The sequence below is a fragment of the Megalobrama amblycephala genome, linkage group LG17 (genome assembly GCF_018812025.1).
Source record: "Megalobrama amblycephala isolate DHTTF-2021 linkage group LG17, ASM1881202v1, whole genome shotgun sequence".
Taxonomy (NCBI): Eukaryota; Metazoa; Chordata; class Actinopteri; order Cypriniformes; family Xenocyprididae; genus Megalobrama; species Megalobrama amblycephala.
In genome coordinates, this window is record NC_063060.1 from 10,847,666 (window position 1) to 10,865,040 (window position 17,375).

At 38.3% G+C, this 17,375-nt stretch overlaps 1 pseudogene; it reads left to right on the plus strand.

The window, feature by feature from the left end:
- The first annotated feature begins 2 nt into the window (after window positions 1–2).
- LOC125250021 lies at window positions 3–17,235 on the plus strand (annotated as a pseudogene).
- Window positions 17,236–17,375: the final 140 nt, after the last annotated feature.

The window sequence follows — 17,375 nt, forward strand, 5'->3', positions numbered from 1 at the left end:
AAATGGCAGAAGCCAGAATTTCAGTGGCTGAGGATCAGTTCAGCTGTTCAATCTGTCTGGATCTACTGAAGAATCCAGTGACCATCTCCTGTGGACACAGTTACTGTATGAGCTGCATTACAGACTACTGGAATAAATATGATCAGGTGGGAGTTTACACCTGCCCTCAGTGTAGACAGACCTTCACTCCAAGACCTGCTTTAGGTAAAAATACCATGCTTGCTGAGTTGGTGGAGAAACTCAACAAGACAAAATTCCAAACTGCTCGTCCTGATCTCAGTTACGCTGGACCTGGAGATGTGGAGTGTGATGTTTGCATTGGAAGGAAACGCAAAGCTGTAAAGTCCTGTCTGGCGTGTCTGGAATCTTACTGTCAAAGTCACTTTGAGTGTCATGAAGAATCTCGTTCAAGGAAACGACACAAAGTGACTGATGCCACTGGACAAATCCAGGAGATGATCTGCTCTAAACATGACAGACTGTTGGAGGTTTACTGTCGCACTGACCAGCGATGTATTTGTTTGATGTGTATGATGGATGAACACAAAAATCATGATACTGTTTCAGCTGAAGTAGAGAGAACAGAGAAACAGGTATGAGCTGACAATAGGCCTAATACATATATCTGCAATTATGCTAAATACATATAGTGCTCAGTGTAAATGAGTGCACCCCCTTTGAAAAGTTAAATTTCTCAATGAACACAAAAACAATTTCCAAAATGTTGACAAGACTAAGTTTTATATAACATCTCTTTAACTAATAACATGAAAGTAAGGTTAATAATATAACTTAATTCAGTTTTACTCAAAGTCTCTGGAGCAAAGCTAAAATTTGGACTACAAATGTCTAATTTAACAAGAATTCAACCACAGGTGAGTCTAATTATTCATTCCACAGGTGTCCTACAGACTATAAAAGGGTGTTAAAACCCCTTCTCATTTCATGCTGTCAGCAATGGCACCACATGGAAGAGAAATGTCAAAAGACCTGAGAAAGAAAATAATTTCTTTACACCAGAAAGGTGAAGGCTACAAGAAGATCAGCAAAGCTTTACTTATCAGTCAGAATACTGTAGCAAAAGTGGTACAAAAATTTAAAAAACATGGAATTGCAACCATCTCACAGAGATGTCCAGGTCGTCCGCGAAAGTTAACACCTCGACAGGAGTGTCTTCTGATGAAAAGGGTTGAAGAAAATCGGCATGCAAGTTCACTGCAGTTATCTAAAGAAGTAGAAAGCCAAACTGGGGTGACTATTTCCCATGACACAATACAGCGTACATTGCAGAGGAATAGCATGCATGGGAAAGAAGACTTTCCTAAAGCCCAGGCACAAAAACTCCCACCTAGAGTTTGCCAAGGCCCATGCTGACAAAGATGAAGACTACTGGGACTCTATACTCTGGAGTGATGAGACCAAGATGTATGATTTTGGAACTGATGGCTTCAAAACTGTATGGCGTTGCAAAGGTGAGGAATACAAAGAAAAATGCATGGTGCCTACAGTGAAACATGGTACACTGTAAAAAATTACCGTGATTTTAACAGTAAAAGACTGTAAAAATGCTGCGGTGAAAAACTGTTAATTGGTTTACAGAAAGTTTCCATACTATATACGGTGAATAACTGTAATAGATCTAACGGTACATTTAATGTAATTTTACGGTAAAATACCGTTAAATTCACAGTTTTTGAAAGTGAAAAATAACAATTCATTGTAAAATTTACAGTGAAAAACCGTAAATTGACATTCCCACAATTCCCTGCGTGACACTTCACATTTTATATATTTTCGTTGAAATAACTGTTTCTTCTTAGTTTTTCTCATTTTTTTCTAATCAGTTATGTAGATTAGGGTTTTATGTTACATCTAATGTTGTTAAATTAATGTTTATTGCATTTTTAAAATTTCATGCATGTTACCATGATGGTGTTTAGTGTGTATGTGAATGACACTGTGTGCTCCTTCTATATATTAGTATTGTCCTTCTCAGCTTGTGATGAACTTTGATTCATCATGTGACTCTTATCACCACTGTGTTTGGTGACTGTCAGTGTATTATAAAGGTACAAAACAGATATTAGTACTTCATTAGGTTGGTAAATTAACATTATATCGGTTAATGAAATACGTTATTTTACCGTAAATTTTACTGGGATTTTTTTTACAGTGTACTGAAATCCAATGTTAAATATACATATTTAAAATGTAAAATTCACATGTAACTCCGTAAGTATGTTTACGGTTTGATGTCATTTTTACAGTATTATTCTGGTAACCACAGCTGCCGGTATTTTTCCGTAGAAACAACGGGATTTTTTTTACAGTGTAGTGGCAGTGTCCTTATGTGGGGCTGCATGAGTGCTGCTGGTGTCCATCATAAATTCACAGATGTACTGCTCTATATTGAAAGAGAGAATGCTACCATCACTCCGTGCCCTTGATCTTCGTGCACTTTTCTAACATGACAATGATCCTAAACACACATCTAAGGCCCATTCAAACACCTATGGCGAATTCTGAATAGACAAGTTGAGCATCACTCTCCATCCAGCATCCAGCCTCTAAAAGAGGTCATTCTTGAAGAATAGAAAAAGATAGATGCAAAATGTCACCAACTTGTTCATTCCATGCCTAGAAGACTTGGTGCTGTCATTAAAAATCATGGAGGCCATACAAAGTAGATGTAGTAGTTTTTGTTGTGGGGTGTACTCATTTTTGCATCACCCTAATTTGAGTAAAACTGAAAAATGTGTAATCCAAGTTATATTATTAACCTTACTTTCATGTTATAAGTTAAACAAATGTTATGTTAAACTTAGTCTTTTCAACATTTTGGAAATTGTTTTTGTGTTCATTGAGATATTGTTTAAAATGTTACTTTTCAAAGGGGGTGTACTCATTTACATTGAGCACTGTACATTTCTTTTGCTTTCATTAATTTGTGATGTTTATAACAGCATAATTCCAGCCACGCTGCTCTCTAGATATCTGTCATTGAAAAACCCTTATTGATCCGCAACTAAATTAGTAATTAGTAATCTAAATTAGTAGTAGCTGTCAGGGTATCATGTAGTACCTGAGAGTTGTGTTGTATTATCCAGCCCACTAGGGGGACTCAAGGAGTACTGTATGGGCAAGTTACACATAGAAGTCAGTAAGTGTGTTTCTAATGTACAGTTTCTGTCAGGATCACTATCGTCAAATATGATTGATAATTGCATATGACTAATGCCTCCTTGTAAATGAATATCAGACAAGGTGTCAGATGTTTAAAGACAAGTGAAGTGCAAGATGTCAAAATTTAATCCTCCAGAAAGATCATCCAATGGTCAGCCAATGTTGCGACAGAGGTGCATGCACTACAGGACTGCTACAAAACTGAGTAAAAAAGATAAAGAGGCAGAGATTTGCCTTTTAACAAATGCAACGGGCATCAAAGCTGAGAACATTTTCAAATTGTTCACATTCATGGCTGAGGAAAGTGATGGCGAAAGAATTAAATGAAGACAGCTTTTATATGGGCACGGTGAGTAAAAAAAACAAACAAAAAAGAGTCAGAAGAAACTAAATGGACTGTGTTGCTTAAGATAAGTGACAGTTATGGTATATGGAAGTGGGAGGAACTGTCAGTAACTTCATAAACTGATAGACAGCTAAACGCTAAAGCTCCAGTCTTGGCACACTATGATCCAGAAAAAAAACAGTGGTATCAGCAGATGCTAGCATCTACGATACATCTACTGGCATTTTGTTGCAAAAGCATGATGACAGCTGGAAACCTGTTGCATACTGTTCTAGAAGGCTGATAGATTCTAAAACAATATACGCCCAGATAGAGAAGGAATGACTTGCAGGCTTATGGGCATGTGAAAGGTTCATGCCCACTAAGAAGTACTTGGTGGGCATGGACATTTAAATTGATCACTGATCACAACTTGGACACTGTGCCAGTGAAATGTCAGAGATGAGACTTTTGATGAGACTTATGTGGTTTAATGTGAAAGCAGAGTATGTGCCTGACAAAAGCTTGGTTGTCGTGGACGCATTGTCGCATAGCCCTTTGAACACTACAGAGGACTTCATGACAGCAGATGTGAGTTGTCATGTGAATGTCATCAGATGTCTGCTGGTGTCATAGATTAAGTTGACAGAAATAAGAACAGAGACACAAAAGGATGACCAGTTATAAATAGTGGACAGATTTGTAATGGAAGGAATATGCTAAAAGCATTCCTAATTGTGCACAGATTTTTTACAAATGGAAAGACTCTTTGTCACTGAGTGATGAACTGATTGTGTTGGGGAGGCGCATAGTAATTCCAAGAATGATGAGACATAAGATGCTTTGCAGAATTCACGACAGACTCCAAGGTTTGTCAAAATGCAGGGCACAGGCTCAAGAGACTGTATGGTTAAGACTGTGCCTGGAATTTCTAAGGATCTTAGGCGAAAGATAGAGATTTGTAGGTTTTGCATAGAAAATAAACATGCGCAGTGCAAGGAACCTCTACAGTCAACACCACGGCCAAAAAGGCCACAGACTTGTGTATGTATAAAGGGAAACAATATCTAACGGTATCTGACTACTATTCACACTACTAGTAAATACCTCTGCTACATGTTACTACATCAGAGCATGTTATTCAGAGATTTAAAGCAGTATTCACAAGATTTCGGCATACCAGACAAATTGTTAGAAACAATAGGCCGCAATTCTCCAGTGAAACCTGGAGAAGCTTTTGTGGTACATACAATATTCAGCACATTACATCAAGTCTGCACAATTCACAAATTAATGGGCTGCAGAACAGGCAGTTCAGACAACGAAGCTCATTCTAAAACAGGATGAGACCTCCAAAAAATGACCCTATAGGTCTTCAAGCACCTTATTACAACCAATATGTACATTTTAAAGTCATGCACCCACTAGCTGGCGTAAAAATAATGACAATGTCATGTTACATCTGTCATCATGAAATTATTGGCGTATTTAAATGCAATGTGTGGACTTTTGACACAGTTCCTTACTCGTGATTTGTCCTATTTCCATTTAGCAAAACTCATTTTTTTTATTACTACACCTACCCGAACCCTAAACCTACCCTTACAATAATGCAAATACAGCATTTATGAGCACATGCTTTCCCTGGGATCAAACCCACGGTTGCACGATCACATGATTGCATAATGTTGTAAATTGCAATGCTCTACCAACTGAGCTATGCAAATCCAAAAATATTATGCAGATAAAAGGGTACAGTGCATTAAAATGGAAGTGTCCTGTTGTCGATAGAGGCGCAACTTTAGTAAATGCTCCTATGGGTCGTTCATGTTGTATATAGGACTTACCTGTTCTTAGACCATGGAATTCATAATTGTTAAAGCTGGATGATGAACTGAGGACCACAGTTCATATTCAGGGGTATGGAAGTCCTTTTTCACCCTCATAGGTGTGACCTTAAGTCTGTCCTTTGGCTACCAACTGCAAAGTAATGGACAGATGGAGAGAAAGATACAGGATATTGGTTGATTCCTCAGAACCTTTTTGCCATGTTCCATTTACTCACCTGCATTGTTACCATTGTATCATCTGTGCAATAAACTACTGTTTGGGTTCACTGATCTGTCTATAATTCTGGTTTATCATGACAATGGAAAGGTGAACAAAAGTAATTGTTTCATAAAAAATATTTAATTTAATAGATCATTTCCAGTATAAAGAAAGACCTAGATATAGTTCCTGTCCTGAGTCTTATTGCGAGATTTTGAGTTTCTTTGTGGTAAAACAAAGTCTTGTTCACAATTATTTGTTCATCCTCTCAGAAACGGGTTGGAGAGACATTAATAATTTTACAGAAGAGAATTCAAGAGAGGCAAACAAAGCACCAGGAGCTGAGAGAGTCTGTTAAGACTCACAAGGTAAGTTTTGAAAAAAAGACAATTGTCAGATTTAATGGACCGATTTTAATCACTTTTTGTGTCCTAACAGTGCTCTGCACAGGCAGCAATGGAGGACAGTGAGAGGATCTTTACTGAACTGATCCGCTCCATTGAGAGAAGCCGATCTGAGGTTACACAAATAATCAGAGATCAGGAAAAGACTGCAGTGAGACGAGCTGAAAGACTCTTAAAACGACTGGAGCAGGAGATTGATGATCTGAGGAGGAGAGAAACTGAGCTGAAGAAGCTTTCACGCACAGGCAATCACATCTATTTCTTACAGGTTTAATTGCCATTTGATTTAAGACACCATTGAAGCTTACTGTTTCTCTATAATTGCTAGCTGTTCTGATCAGTGCAAATGTTATTGTTAGTTCAGGGTTTTCCAAAAAGTTTCTTAGCTGAACCCTGTAACCTAAAATATTTAGGCCCACTTGAAGTACCCCAAGATTTTAAGTTACTATTTTATTAATTTAACAACATAATCATATGCTCACAGTTCTCCATTGTGTCTGTTGATGGTCACATGACATGCAGGTAAACAAATATTTATATAAAGTATTTAATCTTTTTAAATGATGTTTTATTACATTTTGGGAGGAGTATGTTTGGATAATGTATACAATCAGCGTGAGAGGAGGCTTATATATAGAGCCAACTTACCTCTGTTCCATGACAGTTTTTCCTGCACTTGGCCCAACCCTAGGTGCCCAAATTTGAGCTCTTCCCATTCAAATAATCTTTCCTCCATAAGGAATCTGCACCGCAATCTAACATCCTAAAGAGCTGTGCATTTAAACAGTACCACTACAGACAAATCTTCCTGGACTAACTCTGTCAAAGCTCCATCCAGGGATAACAAATGCTTAATTCCTAATCCTCCCAGCTCTTTCAACCAGACAGCAAGATTTAAAAAGCATTAAAGAAAAAAAAAAAAGATTATACATAAAGGATTTATATAAAGTGCATTAAAATGAAATAAAAACAAGAAAAATAATTAAAAGAATAAAAAGATAATACGTAAAAATAAAGTGCAAACAGTTAGCACAGTGCTCAATCAGTAAATGCATGGCTAAAAAGATATGTTTTGAGTCTGGATTTGAATGTGGCTACTGTTGGAGCACATCTGGGGCCGTATTCACAAAACATTTTATCTTACCACTAAGAGTTCTCCTAAATTGCTAAATAAATAAAAGTTCTTAGCTAAGAGTTTTCTCTTAAAACCTATTCACAAAAGCAGCTGAGACAAACTTTCACTAAGTAATAGACTGAAGTTTTAAGCTAAGAGTAAGGGCGGGGTTGACCTCATTGCTATGGAGTATACACACAGTGATTGGCTGATTGGGGGGGGGGGGGGGGGTCAGCGATTTAATCATAGAAATAGCCTATTGTAGAATGAGGTGTCATGTTTCTACATTAAAATAAAGGTTTTAAAATACAAATGTTGCCCTATTCAAATAAATATTTTTTAATAAAAATGTTGCCATAGTCAATATAAAATGTTGCCATATTGTTGCCATAAAGGTTTTAAAAAGTAGGCTAAGTGTCACTAATTAAACTATTATATACAGTTAATTGTGGACCGCCTCTTGGATGTGTGCATCTCAAGAGAATGCAGAATTCAAGCGACAAATTATGTTTTATAAACAAAGTTTGGGAGAAACACATTCAAACGGCTCCTTACTCTTGGATGGAGATACAGGGAGAACTGTGGGTTTGGGCTAAATTCCAAGCTTGGAGCCCTCAATCCCTTTGGACAGCACACCAAATACCCTTATTTTATATATATATATATATATATATATATATATATATATATATATATATATATATATATATATATATATATATATTATTTTTATTTTATTTTTTTTACTCTATTCGATCATTTGAAAGTGCGAACTCATGAAAACCACTGCCACAGGTAATCAGACAATATTTATTTATTTGTTAAAGATTTATTTTTGGCATCTCATCTTAGATTCAAATCTATAAATCAAAATGTATTGCATTTATGAAGAAAAGGTTCAGCACCCAAGACTCCATCGCTATTGCCTCAATGGTGTACAGTGTCTTTAGGTGGATTAGGACTGTTTGTGATTTGGTCTTAGTGATTTAGGAGTCCTCTTGACTACTTCTAATTTTTTACAGACTTAGGAGCTAGTTTTAGTGCTAAAATGCTTTGTGAAATACTCTGAGAGCAAAAATTTTCAACTCCTGAAATTAGGAATGACACGCCCATTATTTTTAAGAGTTTCTCCTAAATCAGCAAGTTAGGAGCTACTTTAAGATGTTTTGTGAATATGGCCCCAGATCTCTTCTGGAAGCTGGTTCCAGCTGCGGCTGGCGTAACAGCTAAAAGCAGACTCTCCTTGCTTTAAGTGAACCCTTGGTATTTCTAAGTGACTTGATCCTGATGATCTGAGTGATCTGTTAGGTTTATATTCTATGAGCATATCTGCAATGTATTGAGGTCCTAGGGCATTGAGTGATTTATAAACAAGTAACAGTACTTTAAAATCAATTCTAAATGCAACTGGAAGCCAGTGCAAGGATCTGAGGACTGGTGTGATGTGTTCATGTTTTCGGGTTCTGCTCAGGATCCTGCTCAGGAGCTGCAGCTGTCTTTTGGTGTTTTTGGGAAGGCCAGTGAGGAGTCCATTACAATAATCCACCCTGCTGGTGATGAAAGCATGAACAAGTTTCTCTAAGTCTTGACTGGAGACAAAGCATCTAATTCTTGCAATATTTTTGAGATGATAATATGCTAATTTAGTTTTTACATGGCTACTGAAACTCAGGTCTGACTCCAAAATCACACCAAGATTCCTGACTTGATTTTTAGTTGTTTGACCCCTAGAGTGAAGATATGCGTTCACTTTGAGAACTTCATCTTTGTTTCCAAATGCAATGACTTCAGTTTTGTCTTTGTTTAACTGAAAGAAGTTTAGGCACATTCAATTTTTAATTTCATCAATGCATTGGCACAGGGAGTCAATGGGGCTGTAGTCGTTATGTGATAGGGCAAGGTAAATCTGGGTGTCATCTGCATAGCTGTGTTATGCAATTTGGTTCTTTCTCATTATTTGGCTCAGTGGCAGCATATATAGGTTTAACAGGAGGGGTGCAAGTATTGAACCTTGAGGGACTCCGCATGTCATGGATGTCCACTCTGACTTATGGTCACTGATACTCACATAATAACCTCTCACATAATACCTGAACCATTTAAGGACTATACCAGAAAGCCCAACCCAGTTTTCAAGCCTATCAAGAAGTATGTTGTGATTGACAGTGTCAAACGCAGCACTGATCATTTATTATCTTTATGAGCGCCGTCTCAGTGCTGTGATGTGGTCGGAAACCAGATTGAAAGTTGTCAAAGTATTCATTCAAGCTTAAGAATTTGTTCAGCTGATTGAAAACAACTTTTTCAATGATCTTGCCTATGAAAGGAAGATTTGAGATTGGTCTGTAGTTGCTGTTATCCAGATTGCTCTTTTTCATGAGGGGCTTAACAACTGCAGTTTTCAAGGATTTTGGAAAAGTCCCAGAAAGAAGTGAGGGGTTTACCACTAGAAGATCTGCTTCTAAACAGTTAAACACACTTTTGAAAAAAGGGAAGTGGATGTGGGTGTGGATGTGAATGTGGGAAGTGTGTCAAGGGCGCAGGTTGATGTTTTAAGGTGCTGTACTCTTTCTTCCAAAATTTTTACCATCAATTGCTTCGAAATCAGACATAATATCTACTTTCTGAGGTTGTGATCTGATCTGTTTTACCCCAGTGCAGCTCAAAGATGTGCTGATTGCCTTTCTGATATTATTGATGATATTATTGATTATTGATGGGAAGCAAACTCACAACATTTGCTGTCTGAGAGCATTTCACTGGGAATCTGACTGGGGGGGGGGGGGGGGTTGTTTAAGTTGCTGTTTATAATATTTGAGAAGAAGGTCTGTCTAGCTTTGCCTAGTTCCACATTGAAAGCATGAAGGTTATCTTTATAGATGTTATAGTATAAGTTTTGTCTTTTGCCATATGCGCTCAGCTTTTCTGCATTTTCTTTTCATATTTTTTGCACTTTTAGCTTGAAAGCATGCACATTTGGAGAAATATTGATGGATTCTCATATGTTTATGTCAATTTTCTATACAGAGGAGTAATATTTATTCAGTATTTATTGTCATCACTATGAGCGCTGGATACTGTGTTTTCAATTCATACTTGCAGAAATGCTCTGTGCACATTTAGTCCACAAATGACTCGTCATGAAGAACAGGCATACCGTGTGACATTCCAGGAACTAACAGAGGCTTCCAGAGATCGCTATTACCATGGCTATAACATGCAGATAGACACTTTTGAAGATAATAAATACACGATTGCGAAGATGTATACATGTATTGCCTCAGAATTTGCATCTGAATAGCGCTCGCTCTGTGGGCGTGGCCGAATTAGTAGATAATGAGCCGACTCATGGACATCTGACATGTCTCTCTTTTCATACAGATTACATAAAGAGAGAAAATTTGTTTTCGACTTACACAATTTAAAACCTGACATTTCAACATTTCTTTAGACATAAGTCTCATTTTTGTGCGATTAGTATTTACTAAGTTACACTTCATTTTCTGAGAACTATCAGATTGGACTTCGTTCAGAGGGAGATCACGCATCATGTTAGTTTTCTTTATTTTGCAAAAAGTATTTTAAGTCTGTTTTGCTGCAATGTGAAAAAAATCCTACAAAATGCAGTGGCGCATTTCCCGACACCAAAGGGTTAAATAGAGCAGCTACACCTCCACCTCTCCTAACAGCTCTGCAGACATTCATAAAAGTAAAGTTAGGAGGGTCTGTTTCATTGAGGATTGTTGCACTGCAGCTGTCTTCTAGCCATGTTTCATTTAAGAGCATAAAAACTTGGTTGTTTGTGGTTATTAAGTCGTTGACTAGAAGTGATTTGTTTTTAAGTGAGCGGATGTTTAAAAGTGCTAACAGTCTTACATTCTGTCTCTACAGTAATCTTAGTTTGAAGTGTAATAGGCAGCAGATTAAATGGGTTTGCCAAACGGTTTGAGAAGGCCTTAGGCTTTCTATCACATAATAAAACAGAAATAGAGTAAGCAAAATGCACACTGGGTTCCCGCTTGTTCTGTAAACATTTGACAAAGTCACTGTTATCATAGCGGGGACCCGACACATATCACTGAGAGCTGTGATCGGTTGTTTTTGGTTCACCTAGAACAGATGGAGGAGGGTGTGGGCCCTGGCATTGTAGCAGAGGCTGAAGAGCTCTCGCAGGAGAAGGGGGAGGCCGAGCTGGACCCACAGGCTTTGGTGGTTGAGGGGCTTACTACTTTTTTGTTGATATCTGGGGGCTCGCAGCAAAAGAATGGGAGAGTTTGGTTCCAGCATACACCAGTTCCTCCATTTTCTCTGAGAAACACAGAAGAGGGGATGCTGGAGAGAGGGATAATGTGTTCGGTGAGAGGGGCTTTTGCTCTGGTGTTACCGGAGGCTGTAATATGTTGTCCTGGCTTCCCTAGCCGTTTTCCTGAAAGTCGTCCTTGGGTGCTGAATCTTGGAGCAGTTGTAAAACGTCACTGTCTATTGGTGAGCTCTGTGGGCAGGGCTCAGTCAGGATTGTGTCCGTGAGCAGTGGTTGTTGTGGCTCCGTGGTGTTATCATTGTCCTTGTGGGATGTGTCAACCGCATATCCATTCAGGTGCTGAAATGAAGTCCTGTGGTCAGTTGCACTCTGTCCAGGTGTGTTTGTGCCATTCAGGTTGAGTGGATTTGCACACATTGCTGAAGGATGATGGAGGGAGAAGTAGATATTGTCCTTTAGCACTCTTGAGCCCAGTTTTTTTGGGTGCAGGCCATCATGTGTGAACATTTGTCTCTGACTCCAGAAAAGATTGAAATTGTCGATGAAGTCCCTTTATGTTGCAGTTTTTTTGTAGCCATGTGTTAAGCCCAAGCAACCATGAAAATCTATTTGTTCCTCTTGCTGGGAGTGGTCCACTGATGAATGACTGAACTTTCAGTCTTCTAAGTGTTTCAAAAAGTTCATTGAAATCCCTTTGAAGGAGTTCTGACTGATCTTTTCGAATATCATTCTTCCCCACATGAATGATTAGTCGATTTGCAGTCTTATATTTAATCAGAATGTTCTTAAGTTCCCTGTTCACATCAGAAACTGTTGCTTGTGGAAGGCAGCATGTAGTTGTATCCCTGCTGCTAATGTTTCTGATTATGGAGTCACCCACTATCAGAGTCCTGGGCTCGGCTGCACTATGAGCTGAGTACCTTTAGCGGCATTTAGCATCGGTGTTTGCTGCTGGCTGATTTGATCTCCGATTTGATTCCTCACCCACATTCATCACATCTGGAGATTCCTCACCCACATTCATTAACACTTCAAATCTGTTCTCCAGATGTATTGGCGGTGGTAGGGAACCAGTGTTTAGGATAGAGGATGCTACTGCAGCAATATGTGATACTCGTGACAATCTGATGTCTCGAGTGCCTTTGGATTTCGCTCCCTGTTTGTGCCATCGATTAGTATTTTGATCAGTTACGGCACTCAGTATGGCCTGTTTAGGAACACTAGATTCATGGGACTCAGTGGCTGTGTGCTGAGGACGTCCATGATGAAGCTTTGTTGTGTGTTCCGTCTGGTTTGGTAGTCCCGCAAGTAACTTTTTTTCAAGAACTGCAATCCTTTGTAGAAGTCTGTGGCAGTTTGTGCAGCAGGTAGATTCTTCAACCAGAAGAGACATATTCTTTCTAATCCTTTTGAATATAGGCTTCTCTGGAATGTAAGCGGATGGCTGCTGTCAGTGGGAGGCTGGTCGAATAAAAATTCCCCTTTTTTTGTAGCAAACTTCCAGTTCAAAAAATTGTGTTGGTGTCAAGATTTGTCGTTTGAGTGGTGGTAATTTGGGATTCACTGTGGTGATTTGCTGTAGTTAAAATTAGGAGATAAAATATAAAAGCAATAGAGCAAATCGTGGAGCTGTAAGCAAGAGCGTCCAAACAGTAGCGAAGCAGGAAGCAGGATTAACACTTATGCCAACACTCGGCCTCGCTCTGTTCCCATGACTCTCAGGCCCACCCTGCTTGCCACAATCCCATAGACTCACATTGACTGAGAAATTAAGGTTTTATTGTACTGTACTAGGCTTTACTATTGTTGTCCCTTAGAGGGAACCTTGGGATAAGAAATCTTTGAAGTCTACTCTTTACTCTTCATGTGGGAGTGCGGAGTGCAAGTGAACATGATCATCCCTTCCTCTTTAATACTAGTTACAGAATAAACATAATTGAACACCTGAAGGTATGTTGAAAGATAAGGTACAACTTACTGAAAAGTATCTTGTGTAAGTCAGTGTTTCCTTTATAGAGTGCTCTGGGTTCAGACCAAATTCCGAGCTCGTAGCCCTCTCCTCGGACAGCACGCCAAATATGCATATTTTATCTGATTATATGTGTGAACTTGTGAAAAGTAAACTATTTATTTTGATTTTGTATTTTTTAATTATTTATTTATTTATTTATTTTACATTTTTATTTAATTCTTTATTAGCTTTTTATCAATTCACAAACCCCATATGATATGATGCACAGTATAGAGATCATTGTAATGAACAGGAATAGCAGTCGTACTCTCATACATGTGATCCTTCAAATTCCTTGGCCTGTATTATTTTATATTTACTTTATATTTCTGTTATCTTTTTGTAGAGTTTCCAGTCTGTTTCTGTCCCTTCTGAATCTCCAGACAGCACCATTGTCCGTTCTTTTCGCTCTTATGATGATGTAAGAAGCTCTGTCTATATCTTAAGAAGGAAGTTTGAGAATTTCTGCAAAGAGGATATAGAAAAGATATCTGGCAGAGGTAAAGTACTGACTCATCTTATAAAATGAACACAACTAAATGAATGACTAAATATTGTGTGGAATCAATAAATTAATAATGGTTAATAATAATTAAAACATTATTGGTGTTAAAAAAATATATGGATACATTTTGTAATATCATATTTTAAATATCTGTTTGTGTAGTGATACTTCAAAATCCTTCCCCTCAGCGAACCCCAAAAAAGGGAGGACTTCTTACACTGTAAGTGTAATAATAATAATATAAATTAAGCAAACAGACAATCTGTCATGAATGGGAAGCTCAGGCTGGAGATCCAAGTGCAGCGTTTTATTTACAGTGAGAATGGTCGTACAGGCAGAGTCAATCAGGAACAAACAGGAGCAGCAAAGGACAGGCAGGGTTGTAGTCAGGGTACAGGCGGTAGGTCAAAAGGCAGGCAGATATCACTCACAGAACAGTATACAAGGCAAGGATCAGGACAGGCAGCAACGGATCAATAAACAGGAACAGACAAGGTCAAGAACAGACAGGCAAACAGGGAATAAACGCTCGGAAATTGCAACAGGATGTTAACAATACTTCACGGTGAGGTGGTGTGAGTGGAAGTCCTTTATAGTCCTGATAATGAGCAGCAGCTGGGTGTGGTGATCAGTGTGGTGTGCTAGGGTGGATGTGGCAACAGGTGATTGGTGTGATGTGAACATGTGACTGACAGGGAGGATTGTGGGAAGTGTAGTCCTGGAACTGACAGGAGCAGACGGTGATCGTGACACAAACAAACATATGCACACATAAAGATGAAGTGACTGATTTCTGTTTCACTATCAGCACCAAACAGTATTGCAGTGGACTGACATAGCAGCTTGAGTTTGGGGTTTGGATTTAGCTGCAAACTTTAAACAACAGCAGACAGGGGGGGTGTTTGAAATTGTTTTTGAAAACAGTAATTATTTTGCAATTCTGTCCCATAAGTGGCCAATAAATTACAATTTGCACTTTTAAAAGGCTTTAAATAAACATTTTAATAAAATCATTTAATCTGAAAATTTACAGATGGATCAGTGATCTTTTTTTATCTTTGATTGTTGCCTAACTTAATACTTTCACTTTGACTACTCAGATTTTCACATTAAAATGCAGATTGTGTGTTTTATCTCCATCAGATTCCCATCAGTTTACTCTGGATTCAGAGTCAGTGCATAAAAGCCTCTGTCTGTCTGAGGGGAACAGAGTGGCTACTTGCACTGCCACAGTCCAACTGTATCCTGATCATCCGGACAGATTTGATGCTTGGCCTCAGGTGTTGTGTAGAGAGAGTGTGTGTGGACGCTGTTACTGGGAGGTGGAGTGGAGCGGGAGTCGTGGACTCCATATAGCAGTGTCATATAAGAGCATTGGCAGGAAAGGGCAGGGTAATGAGTGTAAACTGGGATGTAATGATCAGTCCTGGAGATTGTCCTGCTCTCTCTCTAAATACTTATTTAGTCACTATAACAAAAAATCTGAACTTCCTGTAATATCCAGCTCGTCTAGGATAGGAGTGTTTGTGGATCACAGTGCAGGAATTCTGTCCTTCTACAGCGTCTCTGACACAATGACCCTCATCCACAGAGTCCAGACCACATTCACCCAACCGCTCTATCCGGGGTTTGGCATAAATCAGGACTCATCAGTGAAACTGTGTCATCTAGAAGTATAGATGATATAGAGCTTTTACAAATCATCACAATCATGACAGAGTCGCTTATGGAGTTATTAATGATTCTAGTGTACATATTAATTGTAGTGTAAAAATAATCAGCTTCCGGTAATGGTGGCAACACGAACAGTCTTTTATCTACCTAACAGTCTATTATCTACCTTTCCCCATATTTCTCAAACACCATATTTTTCTACACTATTGTTAGTTTATCATGCCCAAACTGTTAAAGCAGAACAAACTGGACCATTCCCAAGGCTAGTGCTAGCAGCGACCATGCCTGACTTTTCACAGGAGGCTCTGCCACATTGCAGAAGTTGTTGCAGAAGAAGTTTGGTGCATGCAAAGGATGCTCAATTACTCTTTCGCTAAGCTGGAGTCTGGGCTGGACATGAAAGTTGACAGTATCATCAAATGTATCGATGAGGTTGCTGCAGCCTTCGACTCCCTCGTGACTCACCAGGCCGAAATGGAGACTCGTATCTCTGCCTTGGACGATGATATTGCTCAGCTAAAAGGGAAACTGGCTGTGTCTGCACTTGAAAAACTTAACACAACACTTGCAGAGAAGATCGCAGATCTGGAGGGTCATTAAAGATGGGACAATATCAGAATTCTAAACCTCAAAGAGTCCATTGAGGGAAGGGATCCTAAACAATTTTTTTGAAACTTTCATCCCAAAACTGCTTGAGTGTGACAGTGAAGGGAGGGCATACTTTCTCTCTTATAATCTCATTTCTCAGAATGTTATCTCTCTCCTATTGGACAATGATGGTATTTTCAACCACATGTGAAATATTCTTAGACTTGTTCATCATATTCTATCCTTGAGTGGACCACCAACACCCTTTTACCATTCCATTACAATTCCATATTAGAATAAGGAAAATTACTCCCACAATACAAGTTCAAGGATCAGTTTGAGGATCTGCTTCTCCGTGTTGCCCTTGACATTTCTCCCGCAGTTCGTGCCATGAAGAAAGCCTTCAACCTGATCTGGGCTGAACTCATTAAGAGAGGCATCGTTTCCAAATGAACTTTCCAGCCATGTTGGTCTTCAAGGTGAATGGCATTCAGAAAAATTTTAAAGATCCGAAAGATGCCAAAGAATATATGGATGGACATTTCATTTTAAGAATGTGAACTCATTTTGTTTGATAGTGGGTTATTAAATTAACAATGGGTGTTTGGTAAAAATGGGATTTTTTTTTTTTTCATGTATAAACTTTTGTTTGCCATGAAGCTTTTAGTTTTTGATAGCTAGGATAATGAGTAGGTATGCATCTTTTCCCTGTGTTTTTGAATGATTATTTTGCTCTTGAAACATGCTGAAGAATTGCTTTCCTTTTCTTTCTTTTTTTTCATTAGTTAGGCTAGATATTGAACTTAAGTTAGATTGTTTCTTTTCTTTTCTTTACTTTTCTTTTCTTTTCTTTTCTTTGGTGCCACTTTTGTCCTTTACTACTGGTTTATTATTTTGTTTTTCTTCTTTTGCTTATGTAAACATTGTATATATTTTCCCTTTTGTTATTTTGATACGTTTTCATTATTTCTATTATTATTATTGTTGTTATCTCACACCTTTTCCTTAATTGTAAAATAAACCATATTTATTGGCAGTTTTGTGTAGAGTTTTGTCTATTGCCACCATCACCAGCACAAATGATTACAATCTCAATGTTGTCTCTTCTAACAATAGACCAAAATTAGGAAGTTGTAACACTACATTAGACACATCATTCAAAACTAATAGCTCTTGTGTTTAATTTAGAAAACACTGTCATTTAAATGCCATATTCATTTTACGATTACCTACACTAAATGTTCATGTGTGAAAACACTTA